This window comes from Schistocerca americana, chromosome 6 (genome assembly GCF_021461395.2).
Source record: "Schistocerca americana isolate TAMUIC-IGC-003095 chromosome 6, iqSchAmer2.1, whole genome shotgun sequence".
In the NCBI taxonomy this organism is placed as follows: domain Eukaryota; kingdom Metazoa; phylum Arthropoda; class Insecta; order Orthoptera; family Acrididae; genus Schistocerca; species Schistocerca americana.
Window position 1 is genome coordinate 210,881,659 of NC_060124.1, and position 21,434 is coordinate 210,903,092.

Genomic DNA, 21,434 nt, shown 5'->3' on the forward strand with positions numbered 1-21,434 from the left:
GCTCCTAGACTTAGAACTACTTAAACCTAACTAACCTAAGGACATCACACACATCCAAGCCCGAGGCAGTATTAGAACCTGCGACCGCAGCGGCAGCACGGTTCCGGACTGAAGCGCCTAGAACCACTCGGCCACAACGGCCGTCCGTCAGAGTTAAGCAGAAACACTCTTTGATTGCGTTAACGTGCATAAACGTCTATAGAATAAATGACTGGGGTAAGGAGTGGACCCTTATTCTACACAGGTGTTTAAACTGTAAACAAAGGGGTTTTTAATACTAATTGTTTCACAGAAAAACATGAATTTTCACAGTTTGCAACATGACAGTGTTAGAACAGTTGTCAAGATAACACATCTCGTCCTGAGTTAGTGAAGTAACTCTAAACACAACAACAGCAAGTTTTAACTAGAAGTTTCTTTACAACATTATTCTTACTACTACTTCACGAAGTTGCCCAATATTACGATAAATCATCCGATTCTGATTCAAAGTTTGGTACTATTTAGGATCTACATCTATATCTACATCCATACTCCGCACGCCACCTGACGGTGTGTGGCGGAGGGTACCTTGAGTACCTCTATCGGTTCTCCCTTCTATTCCAGTCTCGTATTGTTCGTGGAAAGAAGGATTGTCGGTATGCCTCTGTGTGGGCTCTAATCTCTCTGGTTTTATCCTCATGGTCTCATCGCGAGATATACGTAGGAGGGAGCAATATACTGCTTGACTCCTCGGTGAAGATATGTTGTCGAAATTTCAACAAAAGCCCGTACCGAGCTACTGAGCGTCTCTCTTGCAGAGTCTTCCACTGGAGTTTATCTATCATCTCCGTAACGCTTTCGCGATTACTAAATGATCCTGTACCGAAGCGCGCTGCTCTCCGTTGGACCTTCTCTATTTCTTCTATCAACCCTATCTGAGCAGTATTAAGCAGTGGGCGAACAAGTGTACTGTAACCTACTTCCTTTGTTTTCGGACTGCATTTCCTTAGGATTTTTCCAATGAGTCTCAGTCTGGCATCTGCTTTACCGACGATTAATTTTATATGGTCATTCAATTTTAGATCACTCCTACCTAATGCCTACTCCCAGATAATTTATGGAATAACTGCTTCCAATTGCTGATGTGCTACATTGTAGCTAAATGATAAAGGATCTTTCTTTCTATGTATTCGCAGCACATTACACTTGTCTATATTGAGATTCAATTGCCATTCCCTGCACCATGCGTCAATTCGTTGCAGATCCTCTTGCAACCTATCGATATACTACAGCATCATCCGCAAAAAGTCTCAGTGAACTTCCAATGTTATCCACAAGGTCATTTATATGTATTTTGAATAGCAACGGTCCTACGATACTCCTCTGCGGCACACCTGAAATCACTCTTACTTTGGAAGACTTCTCTCCATTGATATGCTGCGTCCTGTTAGGCTCGAACTCTTCAATCCAATCACACAATTAGTCTGATAGTCCATATGCTCCTACTCTGTTCACTAAACGACTGTGGGGAACTGTATCAAACGCCTTGCGGAAGTCAAGAAACACGGCATCTACCTGGGAACCCGTGTCTATGGACCTCTGAGTCTCGTGGACGAATAGAGCGAGCTGGGTTTCACACGACCGTCTTTTTCGAAACCCATGCTGATTCCTAAAGAGTAGATTTCTAGTCTCCAGAAAAGTCATTATAATTGAACATAATACGTGTTCCAAAATTATACAACTGATTGAGATATAGGTCTATAGTTCTGCACATCTGTTCGACGTCCCTTCTTGAAAACGGGGATGACCTGTGCCCTTTTCCAATCTTTTGCAACGCTACGCTCTTCTAGAGAGCTGCAAGAAGGGGGGGGGGGGAAGGGGGGCGGCAAGTTCCTTCGCGTATGGTTCAAATGGCTCTGAGCACTATGGGACTCAACTTCTGAGGTCATTAGTCCCCTAGAACTTAGAACTAATTAAACCTAACTAACCTAAGGACATCACAAACATCCATGCCCGAGGCAGGATTCGAACCTGCGACCGTAGCGGTCTTGCGGTTCCAGACTGCAGCGCCTTTAACCGCACGGCCACTTCGGCCGGCTTTCCTTCGCGTACTCTGTATAAAATCGAACAGGTATCCCATCAGGTCCAGCGGCCTTTCCTCTTTTGAGTGATTTTAATTGTTTTTCTATCCCTCTGTCATCTGTTTCGATATCTACCATTTTGTCATCTGTGCGACAATCTAGAGAAGGGAGTACAGTGCAGTCTTCCTCTGTGAAACAGCTTAGGAAAAAGACATTTAGTATTTCGGCCTTTAGTCTGTCATCCTCTGTTTCAGTACCATTTTTGTCACAGAGTGTCCGGACGTTTTGCTTTAATCCACCTACCGCTTTGACATAAGACCAAAATTTCTTAGGATTTTCTGCCAAGTCAGTATGTAGAACTTAACTTTCGAATTCGTTGAACGCCTCTCGCATAGCCCTCCTCACGCTACATTTCGCTTCATGTAATTTTTGTTTGTCTGCAAGGCTTTGGCTATGTTTGTGTTTGCTCTAAAGTTCCCTTTGCTTCCGTAGCAATTTTCTAACTCGGTTGTTGTACCACAGTGGCTCTTTTCCATCACTTTCGATCTTGCTTGGCACATACTCATCTAATGCACATTGTACGATGGTTTTGAACTTTGTCCACTGATCCTCAACACTGTCTGTACTTGAGATAAAACTTTTGTGTTGAGCCGTCAAGTACTCTGAAATCTGCTTTTTTTCACTTTTGCTAAACAGAAAAATCTTCCTACCTTTTTTAATATTTCTATTTACGGCTGAAATAATCGATGCAGTAACCGCTTTATGATCGGTGATTCCCTGTTCTGCGTTAACTGTTTCAAATAGTTCGGGTCTGTTTGTCACCAGAAGGTCCAATATGTTCCGCCACGAGTCGGTTCTCTGTTTAACTGCTCAAGGTAGTTTTAAGATAATGCACTTAAAAAAATTTCACTGGATTCTTTGTTCCTGCCATCCGTTATAAACGCTTGAGTCTCCCAGTCTATATCTGGTAAATTAAAATTTCCACCCAAAACTATAACATGGTCGGGAAATCTACTCGTAATATTTTCCAAATTTTCCTTCAGGTGTTCTGCCACAACAGCTGCTGAGCCAGGGGGCCTATAAAGACATCAAATTACCATGTCTGAGCCTGCTTTAACCGTGACCTTCACCCAAATTATTTCACATTTTGGATCTCCGTCAGTTTCCTTCGATACAATTGCACTTTTTATCGCTATAAACACGCCTCCCCCTTCACTGTCCAGCTTGTCTCTGAGGTATACATTCTAATCTGAGTGTAGAATTTCATTACTGGTGGGCATTGTGACTTTATATTAATGGGAGCAGTTCTGGGACCTTTCTATAGACGCTCCTGGAGTTTACTATTACCAAATTAATATCGTCATTCCCTGTTGCGTTTTGCCTACTGCTACCTTGTCGCGTCTCAGGTGGCGTCTTGTTGGGTCTAGGGAGGGAATTCTCTAACCTAAAAAATCCTCATGTGCACTCCACATGTACTCCGCTACCCTTGTAGCCGCTTCGTGCGTGTAGTGCACGCCTGACCTATTCAGGGGGATCCTACATTTCGCCACCTGATAGCGGAGGTCGAGAAATTTGCACCCCAGATCTCCGCAGAATCGTCTGAGTATTTGGTTTAAACCTTCCACTCTGCTCCAAACCAGAGGACCGCTATCAGTTCTGGGAACGACACAACAAATAGTTAAGTCAGATTCCACCCCTCGAGCGAGGCTTTCTGCCTTCACCAACTCCGCCAACCGCTTGTATGATCTGAGGATGACCTCTGAACCCAGACGGCAGGAGTCATTGGTGCCGACATGAGCAACAGTTTGCAGTGAGGTGCACCCAGTGCTCTCTATCGTGCCCGGCGGGACCTCCTCCACATCTCGGATGACAATCAAGTCTACGAAGTATGGTTAGTTTTGTGACAAGCTGAGCAAAAGATTACCCAAAGTTGCTCAAGTTTACAGTGGTCACAAGCTGGTGAACCAGCAAGTTAAGCCTCTGCTCGCGGTATTTACCTCAGCTGCTATGCGCTGTCGTCTGCATGGCTGCTCTCGTCCTCTGATATTCCTATAAAAGCTAATCAAAACCTTCGCTGATTTTATCAACAGAAAGTCTTCTATGTTTCTCTTGAGGCGAGAAAACATGCACTCATCCATAGTCTTGAAATATGACGATATGCACGTGAGCCGTGGCGGCTCGGGTTTCATCTATCGAACGTACCGCGTATAATATTATCGCTGTATCGCGGAGGAAAGAGAGAAGCGACTCCCCCTCGTGGGGGGAAGTCGGCGAGGCACCTGTGAGTCGAGTAGTTGGATTTTGGAGGGCGAGCAGAGACAGTGAGATAGGCAGTAGTGCGCGAAGCGTGAAGTCGTGTCTGCCGACGCCCTGTGTGGTGGCAAGAGGAAGGTTTGCCACGTTACCTGATTGTGTTTGGGCGTTTGCGGCGGACTTGGTGCGTAGAGGCGCCGATGCTGTCGGGAACATGCTGCTTCCTTGTTTATGATGGATTTACCGTTTGCTTCTAGTGACTACATTCTCGTCTCTATGGCTCTGTAACTGATGTGATGCCATTGTGAGCACAGTTGCTTTGGATATAAGCAGCATTTGGTTCTCAGTCCATCGTTCTGGCGATTACTGAGTGTGCTTGCCGTTGTGGTGTATTAATTGAGCAGTGTGCTTTCACGCTTGACCTTACTATTAGGAGTCCATTGCGTAAGGCCGCGTTTATCCTGTGAGGACTTGTGTTCTGCATTTAAAAACTTACCAGGAAAGTACTTGGGCTCAAACAAACACAAATACACCAAAATCGTGTGAGAAATAATGTAAAGGTCTCTTATTGCACTAGTGATACTCCCGCATCTGCAAAACACGGCAGTCGTCCGTTAGAGGCATCTGCGTATGCCATGCCACATTGCACACTGACCTTCCGGTACGCCAGTCGGAACCAGTAGGGACGGTGCAGTGGGCCTCTGAAGTTAGTGTATTGAAGCGTCAGATGGCTTGGCGATTGGTAATCAATCCTGCTAATGTTTTGCGATTGGTTGAGATGAAGTTACGAAGAACCCTTCTTCGTGAAGATGGTATTGGTGTAGAAGACGAATCATTCGCATGTTTTCTGGTATCTATTATAGTGCAGAAATATGAGCATAAGTTAGAAACAGATACTGTTGTAACACTAACACATAATGATGATGATAGGGATAATAATGACGAACAACTCATTGCAAACGGTAGTGCTACGGCAAGTACGGGAAGAGGCGATGGAAGCAGTGACAGTGAATACTAACCGTCTCCAAAGAAGAAGGTTAAAGTTGCAAGTATCATGACGGCGTTTGATGGCAACACACTGGAGAATATGTACGATGAATATTACGTAAGAGGTTTCGACACATACGACAAGCTTCTGAAAAGATACCCTAAAAATGTGTGTGAAATCTTGTGGGACTAAACTGCTAAGGTCATCAGTCCCTAAGCTTACACACTACTTAACCTAAAGTATCCTAAGGACAAACACACACACCCATGCCCGAGGGAGGACTCGAACCTCCGATGGGACCAGCCGCACAGTCCATGACTGCAGCGCCTCAGACCGCTCGGAAAGTTACCCTAAACTGAAGTCTAAAAGCAATATTAAAAACATACTGAATTACGTGGCAAAGAAAAGAGAAGGAAATACAGTTTTGAAAGGAAATCGTACACTGCTGTTCAAGACCATCAAGAAGCGTGTAATGGCGAAATTCGATGAAGCGCGGTTCCGCCTTTCAAATGGTTCAAATGGCTCTGAGCACTATGCGACTTAACTTCTGAGGTCATCAGTCACCTAGAACTTAGAACTAATTAAACCTAACTAACCTAAGGACATCACACACATCCATGCCCGAGGCAGGATTCGAACCTGCGACCGCAGCGGTCACGCGGTTCCAGACTGAAGCGCCTTTAACCGCACAGCCACACCGGCCGGCCCGCCTTTCATTATTGGCATTTACAACATTGAGCATTGGACGTAGCCTGAAATCTCGGGTGTACAAACTTTACAGCTTCACTAGGATTTATTACTAATTTGAAAAAGGAGTTTAGGATAACATCACGCCGTATCACTATGCTCCAACCACGAAAAGATAAGGATGACGAAGAAGATCTGATAGAAAGAGCTCAAACGTTTGCTGGTGACGCCAATGAGCATATCACGAGAGAAAACATCTATATTATTTCTGTATGGAACTGTGATCATAGTCAGTTCAACTATGAACTTTCTTGTGACAGAACACTATCCATGAAAGGGGAGAGTAACACTGTCGCGATGTTGCAATCAGTTAACTGTGCAACACATAGTTACACGATCGATGTTGCTATGTCAATGGACGGACGATTGGCAAACAAACTCTATATTTGCTTCCAAGAATCCAGTGGAAAGTTTGGACCCCGCGTGTCAAGGGAAGTAGAAACGCGATGCCCTCCAAATGTCGTCGTCGATGCAAGTGTGAGTGGGAAGATGACGAAACAACACCTGAAGACGTTTTTTCTGTCAGTTTTGAATCCACATTTGTCGAGAAAGTCATTAGTACTTTGTGACTCCTGGTCTGGACATAAGGATGAACGAGTACTACTGGAAGCATCTGGCGGAAAACATGTAGATTTAAAAATCATTCCGCCTAAAACTACAAAATATGCACAACCTCTGGATGTGTATTTCTTCAGGCAATATAAAATATATGCCAAGAGAATAACAGACTTCATTAAACTACGTTCCAGTAATATGCAGCTGAAATTGCACGACAGATTCTTTATCATGAATATGCATTCTGTCATTTACAATCAGTTATCTGCGGGAGTATACAGACCAATGCTTCGTTACGCGTGGCAGAATGCTGGCTACGATATTGGTGAACCAGTGAACAACTTCAAAAGTGTCATTGACGTGCCGTTCAACACTGATATTATAGAATGTGCAAATACGCCATGCGATCAACTTGCATTTCTTCACTGTGCGTTTTGCAGTCATTCGCATTGCTCGGAGCATTTTATTGACATTCCGCATTTACATTTATAGTTAAGATTGCTGCATTGCGTATGGCGTCTACAATTACATCTACAGTGATATCTAGAGCATGAGTGCAGAGTTTTGCAGAGAAACGACACCCACCAGCACATTCAGAGGTACATAATAGTCATGTAAGCAAATGTTCATACAGATCTGTTGGTTCGAGCCCAAGTACTTTCCTGGTTAGCTGTTGTCAGTCACTGAATTGCTCAAATGCATTCATACTTCTCTGCTTAAGTGTCATTGTTTTACGCCCCTCTGAATGGGAAAATGTTAAAGGGCCTTACTATTACTGACCTTCTTGTGTGCCACTGACTTGGTTGTGTTTTTCAGCCACGTAATTTGTGCGTTTATTGAAACGAACCGATGTCTGTTTCTGATTAATGTTTCCCTGTGACATTGAGTGTTAATCTTGTAACGAACACTGTTTTTATATATTTTAATCAGTGTGTTGCAGGACATATCCTATTTGTACCTCGCAAGTGGAGAGCGGAGGCGGATTATTGGCCATGATGATGTGTTGGTAGATCCATTTCACGAGTCCAGGCCAGTCACCCGGAGATTTAGAAGTTGTATGTTGTGTTAAGTTAATACTCCTTATTTTAAGCGTAGTGTGTTCACGCACAGGAAGTTGATGTGGTTTTGCGCAGATTTCGCGGTATGTTTAGATGACTCTGAATAAACTATGTTAAGTAGTGTCCTCTGAGGTGCTGGAAGTGGTGGACAGACAGTTGTTTTGGACACGTTGTATATGCAAATAATTTATGTCCTTATTACGTTGGTGAGTTGCTTGCCCTTTGTGTCACAAGTGGTGCTAATTTCATTAATTTCGCCACCGGACTTCGCAGAGGCTGCGGGAGGAACCGACACAGTGTGGCAAGCAGTTACGTAGTCGCGCCCGCCCACCGTACGCCTTCCTGTACTTGGTGGCGGGAGCGTGTTGACTGGTTTCTTACGGCTTGCAGTCTGGGAAACCGTGCCTTCGGTGTACACGTGGAAGACTTATGTTTTGCTTCCAGTACCTCGGAGTGGCTCTATGTGGATAATGAGAACGACTTATGTTGTTGGTGGCTCAGGCCGAAAGTGGTTCATTTGCTAAACAGAAGGTGTATATGCATTTCTTTCCCATAATTCTGTAAACATGTTTAGGTGGTTGTGTTTTTTTAAGTCAATAGAATTGTTGTTCAGAGGTTACTATGTTTGACCATTAACTTTTGCAGACCTTTAATAGCAAGGAAGTGTATTGAGTTGTGTTGATTATGTGGGGAAATTGCCTTGAACAGACATTTAATTAATTGGTAAACAACTGAATGCTATTTGTGAGTTGAAGTTTATTGTGTTCCTAAACATATTAACGATTATTTTTAGTAGTTCACTTGTGCAGTTCGGCGATTTACAAGGCCTGTTGTGTTGTTTACTTTTAAAAGTATTATCAATGTTTTTAATAAAGAAGCGTGTTGTAAAAAAATAAACAGTGAATGAAGTGCCTCAAATCCCTTTGGTCCACACCTTCCGTCATTCACCCTTGGGTGGTATTAACAAACCGTGAAAGCCCATTTCACACGCACATGGCTGGAGCAGCGTGTATATTACAATGCCCTCTTAGTTCTCGCAAGAACAATTAACTAAGTGGCTGGTTCGTTTGTCCGCAGTTGAAGCTGATCGATGCTACAGCTAATATCTAGCTGAGTGTCAGCCGCAGTGAACGCAGTGTTCACACAGATTTCTCCTCTGCGTCCTACAGAGCATTATGTGCTCTGTTCTGCACTTGACGCCTTCAGAAGTGCCCCCGAAAATTTCGATCTTGTCTTTCTCGTAGCAAAACTGTCCCCCACCTGGGTCCTTTCGTGCTCCATATCACGGCTTTTTCCGACCAATAGGAGCGTTCCTCTTATTTTATGGAAACATCCTTTCATGTGTCGGAGGAAGCAATATGTTGCCCGACTTCTCTAGGAACGTCGCTGTTCTGGTCTTCAGTCCGAAAACTGATTTGATGCAGCTCTCCATGCTATTCTATCCTGCACAAGCCTTTTCTTCACTGAATTACTACATCCACCTACATCCTTCTGGATCTGCTTACTGTTTCATCTCTTGGTCTCCACTATTATTTTCACTCCCCTGCACTTCCTTCCAATACTAAATTGGCTATCCCTTGATGTCTCAGAATGTGTCCTATCAACCGACTCCTTCTTCTAGTCAGGTTATGCCACAAATATCTTGTCTCCATATCTATATTCAGTACCTTCTCGTTAGTTATGCGATATATTAATCTATTCTTCAACATGATTCTGTAGTACTACATCAGAAGCCTCTAGTCTTTTCTTGTATAAACTGTTTATCTTCCATGATTCACTTCCATGCATGGCTATACTCCAGACAAATGCATTCAGAAAAGACTTGCCAACACTTGAATCTATATTCGTACATTCGATGTTCCCAAATTTCTCTTCGTCAGAAACGCTTTTCTTACCATTGTCAGTCACCGGTTTATATCCTCTCGACTTCGGCCATCATCAGTTATCTTGCTGCCCAAATAGCATAACCCATCTACTATTTTAATGGTTTCATTCGCTAATCCAATTCCTTCAGCATCACTTGATATAATACTGCTTCCTTCCATAATCTCTATTTTGCTTTTGCTGATGTTCATCTCATTCCCTTTCTTGACACTGGCCCTTTCGTTCAACTGTTCTTCAAAGGCCTTTGCTGTCTCTGACACAATGACAATGTCATCAGAAAGTCCCAAAGTCTTTATTTCTTCTCTCTGAATTTTAATTCTTCTCTAAATTTATCTTTTGTTTCCTTTACTGATTGCTCAATTTACAGATTGAATAACATCAGGGATAGGCTACAACCTGGTCTCATTTCCTTCTCAACCACTTCCTCCCTTTCATGCCCACCTACTTTTGTAACTACCATTTGGTTTCTGTACATGTTGTAAACAGTCTTTCGCTCCATGTAATTTACCCTTGCTGCCTTCAAAATTTCAAAGAGAGTTTTAAAGTCCACATTGTCAAAGCTTTCTCTAAGTCTATAAATGCTATAAACGTAAGTTTTCTTCTTCTTAATCTATCTTTCAGGACAAGCAAGACAAGTCGAAGTGTTAGTATTGCGTCACATATTCCTAAATTTCTCCAGAATCCAAAATGTCCTTCCCCGTGACTGGTTTCCACCAGTTTTTCCATTCTTCTGTAAGGATTTCGTGTTAGTATTTTGCAACCATGACTTATTACACTGATTTTTCGGTAGTATTCAAACCTGTTAGAAACTACTTTCTTTTAAATTGAAATTATTACATTCTTCTTGAAGAATGGGTATTTCATTTGACTCATACATCTTGGACACGAGATAGAATAGTTTTGTCAGAGCTGTCTCTCCCATATCTATCAGTAGTTCTGACTGAATGTCATCTATACCCGGGCCTAGGTCTTTCAGTGCTCTATCAAAGTCCTCTCTCTGTATCACGTCTGACATCCCATCATCATCTACGTCTTCTTCCCTTTCTGTTATATTGCCTTGATCTCCCTTGTGCAGACCCAATATATACCCTTTCCACCTTTCAGCTTACCCTTCTTTTCTTAGCAGTGGTTCTCCATCTAAGTTCTCGATCTTTAATTTTCCTGTAGGAGGTGCCTATCTTATTCCTAGTGATACACGCTTTTAAATCCATTTTCCCTCTAACCATTCCTACTTGGCCATTTTGCACTTCCTGTCAATCTCAGTTTTTTAGAAGCTTCATTTGCTGAAGTTTTATATTTCCTCCTTTCAACAGTAAAATATATCTCCTGTGATATCCTACGATTACTACTGCACCTTGTCTTTTTACTTATTTGATTCTCAGCTGCCTTCACTATTTCATCTCTCAAAGCTACCAATTCGTCTTCTACTGTAATCTTTTCCCCTGTACTAGTCAATCGTTTCCTAATACTGACTCTGAAACTCTCAAGAATCGTGTTGACTGACGGACCCTACCTCCCAGCGCCGGCTCGCCAGGGCAGTTGGTACACACTGTAGTGAAATCGTCGAGATGACGGGGCTCTATGTACTCCGTCGTCTGCAAAGAGTGCACCAACAGCCGCCGCGAGCGCTAATGCAGAGGACCAGCGCGACGCTGGGAAGTGTGGTCCGTCTGTTAACACGATTTTGAGGCATGCGCGTAACACTTGCAGCGAGCTATACACTTCGGAACGGAGTAAGTCCTCGTCACACATCCGGCACCAACCGACTAGCAGTCTCTTCCGCTAGTTCGGTCGTTGTTACTGTTGGTTTCACATCACCCCCCCCCCCCCCTCTCGCCCCCCCTCCAACTGATGCCTTGCGTCAATTCATCGTTATAATTTTGTTTGTGCCATCGAGACTTTTTTCAGTGAGTGTGTGTTCATCCTCCACCGTCGCCACAGCTGCCACCGCCGTCACTCTCCTGCATTCGTGTCTATCCTCCTCTTCATCGCCTCCACCGACACCGACACCGCCGCCGCCGCCGCTGCACCTCCTCGCCGATTCATTTACTTGTCTTCGTTTCTATCGCCTCCAGTCCTTATCTGCCAACATAACTTCATATCGTACACCGTAGAACCCATCCTCCAGCATCTCGGCGATGCTCTGTCGCCGTTACGTGTCCACCATACTCCCGACTCCTCAACCCATGATGGATACCCGAACCATCTCCATCACGCCACAACACCATCTTACCAGCAGCCACGCTGACTCCATCCCATAGGAAGGGTCTGTCCAGCGCCTTATCCCACCACTTCTTCACCCTCCCTTCTTCTCACCATCACTATATGTAGCGCTTCCTGTGGCCCACCACCATATGTCCACCCCTCTCCTCACAGTGTCCCCCCCCCCTCAACTTTTTCTTTTGCCTATCTTCCACTCCCCACCTTTCCCACACTCTTCACTACCTCTGCAACACCTGCACGAGCTACATCTCGCTGCACGACCGTCACTACACCAGCAGCCATACTGACTCCACCCCACTGGAAGGACCTGTCCAGCGCCATATCCCACCAATTTCTCAACCACTACCCCAGCCTATAGTCACCAAAAAACCCAGAGTAAACTCTGGTCCACCTTCCTCATCTAAGTATTCACAAAGCATGCTCCCACCATCGGTTGCGTCCTCATGAAGGCAGTCCTTATCTACAGCTTCTGTCACGAAATCGAACTTTCCAAATCCTCCCCTCCCACGAATTCTACAATACCAAGAAGTCTTCTGTATAACAACCCCCTTGGTGCTGATTGTAAGAACCCTTCCACCAGCACTCCCACTTCCACCTCCTCACCCCCACAATCCTATCTGCAACACCTTCAATGATACCCACCCCACTTACTCCACCAAGTGCAAGGCCAAACCCCACCCGTCGAACCTGAATTAACTGTGTCTGTCCTTCCTATTGACCATTCCATCCAACCTAATCACTTCCTACAGCCACCTCCCACTGCTAGAGACATCATCCATTTCCTTACTATTGTCCTCCAAAATATCCACCAATTCCAACGACCACACACCCTTCAGAAAATCTCCCTTGCCGCCCAGTCAGTATTCCACCTCAACAACAAAGTCCAATTTGTCCTCACCCATCTCAAAACCCTCTTATGTATCTCTCCACTCTAAGCCCCACAACCCACTTCCTAGCTGCTCATCATGGCCCTTCAGCACTGCAGCAACCTATATAGAGACATCTGCTTCCTAACTACCTGCAAGCGTCTTTTTATGCATATCCTGTCACAACACAACGTCGCTACATTCATCCTCAATGAAACATTCCTCCAACTACACCACACCATCTGTACCCCTTCCTGTATCCTCCATATCACTGATAACCCCCTCCTCTTGGCCAGAGGTGGAGTAGAAATTGGCCCTCACAGGAACATCCTCGTTTGGCCACAACCCGTATTCAATAATCCCACTGAACACCTTATTTGTAGCCTCTTCTTTGAAACCCTGTTATCTGTGCTACATTCGACCTAATAATCCCATCCCCTATGATTTCTCACCCACATCGGTCACTTCTTTCGCACCTATATTATTGCCATTGACCTCAACATCAGCAGTAGATACCCTGCAGAACTCTGGCAGTGGCATCAGTTTACCACTCCCTCCAATGTGACATTGTCCTCACCTACAGCACACCTATCCTGAAAGTGACACCACCCCAGTTGTTGTCCTTGCATCTCCCAACATCTTTTACATCTCACTGCAGAAGTTCTCAATCCAAGTGGAAGTGACCACCTACTTGTCCTCCTCACTGCACCCCATACAGTATCCTATCTCTCCTATCTCCATGCACCTCATCCCAATCTCCATCCAAAAGCTGTTCATGACCAATCCCATGCCAACCGGAATGCCTATTAGGAATCAGTAAGTGCATAGATTGGAAGCCACCCCCTACCCTTCCAGCAACCTGCTGATATCTCCCAACAGACCTTCCTGCAACAGGCCTTATCACAGCCCATATCTCTATTAAAGCCATATATCCTCATTGCCCCATTTTCCCACCACAAGCTGTACTCTGTTTCCATCATTCCTCCCGATTGTGTCACTCCTTCCTCTTGACTCATGACTGGGATACACTGACACACCTGCTGGCAATAACAACTACACATGAGAAATTTACTTAAGCCAAAAGGCAGCACCAGACTCGATGCTACATCACCTGAGCAAAGCCAGTCACTTCACATCCTTTGTCTCTGATAACTTCTCTCTCTCTCTGACTACTCCCTATTCCTTACTGCCCATGAATACATGGATATCACATTAACGTCAATGACTCCCAGCTTCTGGTACTTGAACAACATACCAGACACAAAATTAAACACCCCAATCACACCACAGGACATAAAATAAGTACTTCACAGAAAACACAACACATTACCTGTAATGAACGTATTACCTGCTGACACCTCAAAGAATGACCTATCTCATTGTCACCCTTACTCCACAATCCTCTCAACAGGCTACTATCTAGACCTGTAAAAAGTCGCCAGAATCTTACTATTCCTCAAACCAAACGAACCCCCCACTGATACTTCCTCACGTCACCCCATCTGCCTCACCTCAGTGTGCAATAAGGTCTTTGAATCCATCCTCTTCTGATACATCCACCACCATCTGCACCACGACCATGTGCTTCCTGTTACCTAGTGTGGCTCCTGTCCCTCTCTCTCTGCTGAGTATCAACTCTTGAACCTCACCCATTTCCTATCCCAGCAGCTCAACAATTATACATCTGCCATTCAAACCCGGGAACCCGGGCGCGGGACCCTCCTCCCATCCACCTCCTTCAGTATGCTGATGACACCGATCACTGTCCTACATTCAGAAATCCCAATGACTCCTCCATCTCAACCAGTTTAGTTTCTAGTGTATCCAATGGCTGATTAACCCCTCCAAAATCCAGGCACTATCCACACTTTCCATCTCCACGACTTCTAACTCACCATTCGAACCATCCCATCCAGCAAACTAACACAGTAAAATACCTTGCACTAACCTTCGACCAACAGCTAAAATGGAAACCTCATCTACTAAGTATCTTACAGGGAGTCCACAATGGATTAAAATTAATATTTATTTGAAAATGAACAGTCGAGATCGCAATAATATTTCTTATTAATCGGTTTCGGCTTACCTACAAGCCATCTTCAGAATTTTTTTTCACCCCATAGGCTGGTGCTGGCGGCTCCTCAGATTTTTCATGATACTACGCCGCCAGCACCAGCCATAGGGGAGCACACAGCTACTCCAGGTATATGAAGAAATTTGCCATTTTGTTTAGTTTTAGATACATGAAATAATTTTTTTTTTCATTTTCCCAACTGTTTATCCCGTCCATTACAGACTCTGATTTTTCATGATTTGGTAAACTGTTATTTGATTGTTTAACTTTGTGGACGGCCAAACTCGCAAGGTATTCGAAGGGAAGTAAGTCATGCGCACCATCCGCCTATGAACGTTGTGATCTTCATTCTGTGTGTTATTACATTTTAACTGTTTGGTTGTTACTTTGTTCTCTGATGCCGATTGTGGGGTCCAGCCGAGCATGTGCCTAAACGAGTGTGGGAAATCGCCCAAAAACCACGCAGACTGGCCATGTACAGGCCCACAATCGTTAATCCGTCGCGCGGGTTCGAGAATGGGCAGACTCACTTCCCTCTTTCGGAAGCTACCGCACTGCGCATTACGCCATTCGAGCAGGTCAGATGTAGGCTGTTTCAGACCTTTTGGGTCAAATTGAAACAGGTAATAATTGGTCCACAACCGATTATATTGAAATAGGGAACTAATGGTCGGAAATACATATTTATTGTGTTATGGACACACTGCATAACAACAATGTGGCTCAGAGTAATTGTCCAAAGCGACGACCTCCATTCTCAATGCATACGTAATAATTGCACATGAAGTTCTGCCGCACTCTCTCAAAGATCCCTGGTCTCTGTTGTATCAGGAGATAGGCATACTGGACCTAGCAAGCATGTCTTCATCCGATTCTATGGGGGTTCATACACCAACGTCTTGACGTAGCTCCAGGGGAAAAGTCCAGAGGTGTGAGATAACGGCGATCGCGCTGGCCGTGGGACAAGACCTCCCAACCCAACGATGAGAGTAGGTGTTGTTCAGGTTCTTGCAAATATAACATTGGAGTGTGGAGTGGGCTGGTGCAACGTCGTATTGCAAACGCATCCTTTCGCAGGCAACAAGGGGTACAGTCTCTAAGAACAGTGACAGCACATCTCGCAGGAACACCAGGTAACGTGGACCACTTAAATGGGAAGGCAGCAAATAATATTCTGTTAGGTGATCTTGGACAATATCCATCCATACACGGACAATAGTTGCTGGTGACCTCCAGTATGGGTGGCGAGGGGATTGTCCTCACTTCAGACTTCTTTGCTGCGACTGCTAAAAACACCATCACAGGTGAACGAGACCTGATCCATAAACAATACAAACTGTACGAAGTTTGGGCACTGCAGCACTGTGTAGGATAATGCGTTGACAGATGTGGAAATCAAAATCTGTTGGTCCCAGTGTTTGCACAAGTTATTTATGATAAGGATGCAATATATATTCCACCAGTATTCTCCACACTGTATCCTTCGAAGTATGCGTTTCACCAGCAATTTGGCGTGTGCTGATTGCTGGGTGGACGGCCACACGATGCAACACCATCTTCTCAAAGTCTGGCGTTCGGACATGTCTTTGAGGGAACCCTGGCCATGTTTAACCACGCCTCACGCATTATACGTACATAGTAACACACCTCACCATGGACGCATCACAAGCTGTCTGATGCAATGCACAACTGACTCCAGGGATAGTGGTGTGCTAGTGGCACTGGTTAATGAGCCTGTGCGATGCATGCAGCCGTCACATGATACGTGTGTTATATATGAGCTGTGTGAATTATGTCTGTTTGGTGGCCAGGGGCGTATGCTGTTTATGACCCATTGCTTGTGCGTGTTCCATTGTTCAGCATATATTTGGGATCTTTCCTCATTACAGTACATGCATTGAACTGGTGGTCGTCGCTCTGAACGGTGGCTATGAGCTACGTTTTTATGAGGTTTATCGTGTATCTGTTCATAACACATAAATGTGCGTTTCGGAGCATTGGTTACTAATCTCAATATAATCAGTTGTGGACCCACTAGCACCTATTTCATTTTCACCCAAAGGGTTTGAGATACATTGTATACGACATTATTCTATATTAAAGTGTCATCTGGTTTCCAATGACTGCCCAGAATTTATTATCAATAATTATGTTCTTTTGCCTTCAGATTTTAATTTAATATTTGTAATTCTGAAACGACCCCTTAGAAAAATTAATGAATGACTGTGCTGATAAACCTCTTACATTATTTGCTTTTCAAACAGCTGAGCAAAACTGAACGTACTCAGACATTACTCCCTTTACTTATTCTGATCAACACTAAACGGACACACAATATTTCTAGCGCAATGCAATCTGACTTTTAATAATCCCTAAAAAAGAATGGCCCTGACTAACAATAACCTATACCTTTCAATTTATATATGTTTTATCATCAGGTAATTTTTTTGCCTAATGAATACTGTAACTTTCCTTGTTACTTAATTTCATACCTCGAGTAAACCACATTTATCTTTTCAATGCTCTTGCGGCATTACAACTTTTCGTCATCTCGTTGCTGAATCTAGAACGGCGCATAACTTCGCTCTTTGACAGGCAATGCAACTTCGTTTAAGTTCATCTGGGTAATAGTATGGATATATACGCAAACGTTGAGTTATCTTGGTACCACGAGTGTTTGTTGAAGTAACGATTTGGTTGTTTGATTATTCCTCTGAGCAGTCATGGTTTCTCATAATGACTATTAATGAGAAACAAGTGGTTAATCATGCTCACGAACACTGCTATCTATGAGAATTATAGTTTAACAACTGTCCTTTATATTTTCTTATTTTTATTTTCGACGCAGTGCAATTTGCACAAATTTATGTGTAGGTGGAACGTTCTTCATGTCAATTAAATCTATATATTCGTATCATTGGTAGCTAACCCTGTAACTATGTAAACTGTAATGTTATTCTAGTATGTAATTTCAGGAGTTTGAAAATGGCCTTCGAGTCAAAACTGTAGTAACACAAAAAAGCGTACAAATTCAGCTAATTGTGGAACCATAGTATCGCATAGAAAACTGTATTTTGTGTTGTACGTTTTACAAATATTACACATATTTAAAATGTCTTGCTGTTGTGAAGAAATTTTCAACGGAACGTTGGTAAGTAGGGGCAACAAAGCGAGTAAAACGTAATTGCATCATTACTACCGATTCAGCTGGACGGTCTGGCCTAGTGGTAATACTTAAAGAACGCCTTTGAGGATTTCGCTTTGGTAATGATGAAGGGATGCAAGCGGAGGTGAAGTTGTGGCTCTCTCAACGAAGTTCTACAGTGATGGTATCAACAAATCGGTCTGTCTTTGTGTGAAATGTGTTCGTCGACGGGGTCACTGTGTTGGTTGATTGGTTGATCTGTGGGACAGCTCAACAGCGAGGTCATCGGTCCCACCGGAAAGATGGGGAAGGAACTCGGCCGTACCATTTCTAAGGAACCATCCCGACATTTGCCTAAAGCTATTTAGCGAAATCACGGAAAACCTAAATCAGGATGGACCCCTCGATTAGGAGTCCAGTGGGCTAACCAGTGCGCCATCTCGCTCGGTAGACTATGTTGAAGAATAAATATGTAGACATGAAGAATAAAGATGTAGAATGTTAATAAGGCTTGTTTTAGTTAAAAAGCTTTAAGAGTCTTCACATAAAAAGTTTGGAGACACTACTTTGCCCTGGTAAATAATATACTCAAACCTACCTCCTGGATGGGTCCATCTCTTAGTGAAAACCGTGTCAAGATACCTGAGATATGACTTCACATAAAGACAGAAAAAGACGGTTGGGAACTTCAGTTTATGTATAGACCACGGAGACCACGAGCCCCTTACACAAAAATACGAGTACCACTGAATAACCTCCGAAATGTTACCGGTGTTGCTCAGATTCATACTGTGATTTGTTGTTAATACTAACGGTCCTGTAACACTTCTTTTAATTCCCCCTGACATTATCTTCACATCTGTCGATTTCATCCCGTTGAGAACCAGTTGTTGCGTTCTATCTGCTAGGAAGTGCCGAAACGTCAAAAATCTGGTCGGATACACATTAAGCTACGTAATTGATCTTTTGGATAGGGTGGATAGCAATGTGCGGCTGTTTTCTGATGATGCTGTGGTGTACGGGAAGGTGTCGTCGTTGAGTGACTGTAGGAGGATACAAGATGACTAGCACAGGATTTGTGATTGGTGTAAAGAATGGCAGCTAGCTCTAAATATAGATAAATGTAAATTAATGCAGATGAATAGAAAAAAGAATCCCGTAATGTTTGAGTACTCCATTAGTAGTGTAGCGCTTGACACAGTCACATCCATTAAATATTTGGGCGTAACATTGCAGAGCCATATGAAGTGGGACTAGTATGGATAGTCGTCTTCGGTTCATTGGTAGAATTTTGGGAAGATGTGGTTCATCTGTAAAGGAGACCCCTTATAAAACACTAATACGACCTATTCTTAAGTACTGCTCGAGCGTTTGGGATCCCTATGACGTCGGATTGAGGGAGGGCATAGAAGCAATTCAGAGGCGGGCTGCTAGATTTGTTACTGGTAGGTTTGATCATCACGCGAGTGTTACGGAAATGCTTCAGGAACTCGGGTGGGGTCTATAGAGGAAAGGAGGCGTTCTTTTCGAGAATCGCTACTGAGGAAATTTAGAGAACCAGCATTTGAGGCTGACTGCAGTACAATTTTACTGCCACTAACTTACATTTCGCGGAAAGACCACAAAGATAAGATAAGAGAGATTAGGGCTCGTACAGAGGCATATAGGCAGTCATTTTTCCCTCGTTCTGTTTGGGAGTGGAATCAAGCTGCGGGCCTATGGGGTATCGTCTCAGTTGTGCGACTGTATTCGTGAATTCCTGTCAGGAAGGTCGCAGTTCGTAGTAATAGACGGCAAATCATCGAGTAAAACTGAAGTGATATCAGGTGTTCCTCAGAGGAGCGTCCTGGGACCTCTGCTGTTCCTGATCTATATAAATGACCTGGGTGACAATCTGAGCAGTTCTCTTAGGTTGTTCGCAGATGATGCTGTAATTTACCGTCTAGTAAGGTCATCCGAAGACCAGTATCAGTTGCAAAGCGATTTAGAAAAGATTGCTGTATGGTGTGGCAGGTGGCAGTTGACGCTAAATAACGAAAAGTGTGAGGTGATCCACATGAATTCCAAAAGAAATCCCTCGGAATTCGATTACTCGATAAATAGTACAATTCTCAAGGCTGTCAATTCAACTAAGTACCTGGGTGTTAAAATTACGATCAACTTCAGTTGGAAAGACAACATAGATGATATTGTGGGGAAGGCGAGCCAAAGGTTGCGTTTCATTGGCAGGACACTTAGAAGATGCAACAAGTCCACTAAAGAGACAGCTTACACTACACTCGTTCGCCCCCTGTTAGAATATTGCTGTGCGGTGTGGGATCCTTACGAGGTTGGATTGACGGAGGACATCGAAAGGGTGCCAAAAAGGGCAGCTAGTTTTGTATTATCACGTAATAGGGGAGAGAGTGTGGCAGATATGATACGTGAGTTGGGATGGAAATCACTAAAGCAAAGACGTATTTCGTCGCGGCGAGATCTATTTACGAAATTTCAAACTTTCTCTTCCGAATGCGAAAATATTTTGTTGAGCCCAATCTACAAAGGTAGGAATGATCATCAAAATAAAATAACAGAAATCAGAGCTCGAACAGAAAGGTTTAGGTGTTCGTTTTTCCCGCACGCTGTTCGGGAGTGGAATGGTAGAGAGATAGTATGATTGTGGTTCGATGAACCCTCTGCCAAGCACTTAAATGTGAATTGCAGAGTAATCATGTAGATGTAGATGTAGATGTAGAAGGAGAGAAGATGCTAGTTGTGGCACGAGGTACCCTCCGTCACGTACCGTATGGTGGATTGCGGAGTATGTATGTAGATGTAGATGTAGATGTAGAAGCTCGTATTTTGTTCACTAAACAAGAATGGAGGATTGTACCGAATGCCTTCCGGTCATAAATGCTCTCCCATCCGATGTCTTATCACACGGAGTCCATCCCACGACGTGTTGCCGCCGTCACAGGTGCACTAATGCGTTGCTGCGCGCTTCTAGGCAGGTGTGTCTAATTCAATTGCTCCTGGGGCTATATGGCTTTGGAAGACGGAAATTAGTATTCCAAACTTTTTGTAACGCCTCTAATTTCACAGCGCAGCGGGGTTTAAAATAAAAAAAAAACGAGGCTGATGTACGAAAAACGATAATTCTCTTCATCGGGGTGTGGGACGCTTAGGAGGCAGTGTGCGGCACGTAATATAAAACGATGGAGGCGCCGCGCCGGTCCAGCTGAAACAATTCCGGTGTGGACTAATTAACTGCTGCCCGCGGCGGCGGACGCTTTGTTCGGCCTGACAAATGCCGGCGCAGGCGGGTCCAGGCAGAGGCTCGAGCGCGACTGCCGCCGGTCGGCACTGTGCGTTTACGTCGTCTGCGTGCCGCCGCGACGGGGCACTGCGGCCGCGACCGCGCTGGCTGCCTACTGGTCTCCCAACCCACGCCGCCTCGAAAACAATACGTTCACTGGCTAGGCTGCGTCTGTGGACTCGCCGACGTACGTGGGGACAATGTCGCGGACGTACACCACTGGCCATTAAAATTGCTACACCAAGAAAAATGCAGATGATAAACGGGTATTCATTGGACAAAT